The sequence below is a fragment of the Salvia hispanica genome, chromosome 5 (genome assembly GCF_023119035.1).
Source record: "Salvia hispanica cultivar TCC Black 2014 chromosome 5, UniMelb_Shisp_WGS_1.0, whole genome shotgun sequence".
Classification (NCBI taxonomy): Eukaryota; Viridiplantae; Streptophyta; class Magnoliopsida; order Lamiales; family Lamiaceae; genus Salvia; species Salvia hispanica.
In genome coordinates this window covers 12,087,884-12,090,970 of record NC_062969.1, presented here as the reverse complement: position 1 = coordinate 12,090,970, position 3,087 = coordinate 12,087,884, and the positions used below count along the sequence as shown (strand labels likewise).

At 32.5% G+C, this 3,087-nt stretch overlaps 1 long non-coding RNA gene across 1 annotated transcript; it reads right to left on the bottom strand.

Annotated features, from left to right (window-relative positions):
• Positions 1–561: 561 nt before the first annotated feature.
• On the bottom strand, positions 562–1,202 carry LOC125186033. The gene is made up of 2 exons (XR_007170351.1): positions 1,016–1,202; positions 562–825 (listed from the first exon to the last, which is right to left on the bottom strand). It is a non-coding gene; the product is annotated as an uncharacterized LOC125186033 (long non-coding RNA).
• Positions 1,203–3,087: the final 1,885 nt, after the last annotated feature.

Genomic DNA, 3,087 nt, shown 5'->3' with positions numbered 1-3,087 from the left:
TCGTTCAAAACTATTGTAGCTAGGAATTATTAATTACTATTAACCATTACTTTTGTATGTGCTCAAATCAGCTACCTTTTAATTTTTATGTAATTAACCTTCTTTGTCGTTCCATAAAAATTTTGCATATGATATGGATTACGATGTATAAAGATACAAACAAATACACACACGTCCAAAAATTAATATTATACTATCATTGTTTAAAATTATTTTTATGGGATTCAATAATTTATAAAATCAAAAAGGTCATTCTAACAACGTCATGAGTCAATAGAGCGCGAAATTGAATAAAATTAAGTTAAATAAAAAATAAACAGTATATTTTAAAAAACAAAGATCCAAATATATTAGTACTCATTTAAGTACTCTCTCCGTCCCAATAAATATGAAACATTTGGTTTCTGGCACAGGATTTTATGCAAGTGTTGTTTTGTGAGTTAATGAAGAGAGAGAAAAAAGTAGAGAAAGTGATGTTTCCATTTTAGGAAACGTTTCATTTTTAGTGGGACAACCTAAAAAGGAAAACGTTGCATTTCTAATGAGACAGAGAAGGGAGTATATAATAACAAAATTATATATACATTATTATAAACCGACTACTCAATCAATCTCCAAAATGGATCAAACATCCAAGCAATTCTGGCGGCCATGGCTTGCTTCTTCATTGTCAGCTGTCACCATAATCCTCCGCTCGATCATCATCGACTGCTATAGCGAATCCAAGCTGCACGCCGCCGAAGCCCAACACGAGACCTCCATCTGCGACAGCTTCGACCCGAGTCTTCCCCATGTCTCGATTTAGGAGCTCATCACCGGCGACGACTACGAAGCTCAAGAGAAATGAAATTCTTATCAACTATCCGAAAAACGTTTAATAAAAATTCAGCGAGAGTATCAAGTGTTCCATTACAGATCTCCAAGGAAGGTCTTCTTGATAAAGAAGAATGAGTAAAAACTCATTCATGAATGTTGTTCTTCAAACTTGTCATAGACAATACCAAACAACTCTTACCCGTGGTGTGGAAGTATAGAAGATGGTGGTCTTTGCATCAGCTTGAAAGAGAAGTATCATCTCTCTCTCTCTATCTATCTCACTCTCTTCTTCCATTCCCACTCCACACAAAAATCCCCTCAATTGAGAGAAATGTGTACTATGAATTTGATGATGACATTTTTTTATATGTGAAACTTGGAGTATTTCGTCACTGCAAACAAATTCTGATTTTGTAAACTGCATCTCACCAACAATTTATAGACAAAAGTTTACGCATTTGAGCTTTTTTAATTAAAATTAAAATTAAAATTTAAATATTAGTACTACTACACACTTTACAGAACTTTTGATATGTTTAGCTGAATTGGCACGCCAGCTCCCATGACAACTGATACAGATAGCAGCCTTTTGCAGGCTTATTTTTCTGATAAAGATTACTTTTGAACGCTACACACTATCTCCTCGATAATACTGATAATACATATGCTTTCATATATACACAAACTGCAGTATATCACTCATTTTCCCGCCAAAAATTGTGACACGTGTCGTTCCAAAAAACTGCTGCATTATATATGTATGGATTTCACTATATGTACAAAATATATACTACTCCCTCCGTTCCATAAAAATTGAGTCGTATTTCTTTTTAGTCCGTCCCATAAAAATTGAGTCGTATTTCTTTTTAGTCCGTCCCAATAAAGTTGAGCCATTTCCTTTTTTAATTAAAGACAAAACATCTAATCACTTTTATTTTATTCCATCATTTACTTTACTCTCTCTTATTTTTCCTACTTTTTTCATCTCTTCTATTTATTTAATATAAATTCTTAATCTCCGTACCCAAAAGTTTTGTCTCAACTTTTATGGGACGGAGGGAGTACTACTAATCATTGAAATTGGTGGAGACTGTGGGCCCCTTTGGACTAACGGGGCTTTGCTCTTGTTTCGTGAGTACTTAGTAAGCGTGTAGTTTGTGTATAATATGTGTATGCGCACTATGTATTATGCGTGTGCAATTCATTTGAGCTCAATTTCATCAATCACTTCATTTTTACCAAACAAAACAAATGATTACTTCAAATTCAATTCCATGATATTATCGACCTTATAGGTTTTCTACATGTTTATAATATTATGGGCTTTATAATTCTCTTGTCGTATAGTATACATTAAGTTTTATGATGTAATTTTTCTTATAAGTTTTGCTTAGTAAGTACTATTTGAATGCAATATGATAAAATTATACTAATCCTCACCTCTATGCATAATCAAATTATCGGGATAGAATCTCTTAATCGTGTAAATTATAGAAGTAGTATGGAACTTTAATAGCCCTAAGGTCGCGTAAAACTGGATCATAGCCCAAAATTTTAACCCATCTTTATTGGGCCTCAAAAATGTAAAAGGCTATTTGTTTTATTTGAGAATCTAAATATATGTTGCTTTAAATTTAACTTTTTTCGTTTTTTAGCAAAAAACTGAAAAATACTGATGTCAAATTTATTAATACTCACCTTCACAAATTGACGACCATTCCCCAAATATGGCAAGGACCTCTTCCAGAATGTGAAAAGGAATCCAAATCTCCAAAATCAAATTTGTATGATGAAATTTGGAGAAAATCCTAAAATTGAGTAAAATCTATGAGTGAAATCACAAACTCTTTCCCTAGACCACATCGTTTTGAATAATGAACATTTTGTTCACCGTCGGTAATTTCAATCGCCACATAATCATCGATTTGATCCAAAAATTGGCAGTATGATGATTGAGAAAAATAGAAAATTTGATACTAGTATTTTATTTTTATCCTTGTTGAGTAGAGTAGAACATAATTCCACGTGGTTCGGTAATTTAAATGATGATTAATTAAGAGAATATTAGTCGATGTGATGGTCTTATACGCTGGTCATATTCTAATGTGAATAAAAAGGAAATGATTTTCAATGATTAAAATCGAAAATTGCGGTCACTTTTGCCCATTTGTCAGAACTAAATGAAGACCAGCAATGGTGGGTCACCAAATATATTACAATGATGCTTCAATAAAAGTAAAAGTGTTTAATCTCTAAGAGACTAATAATTGC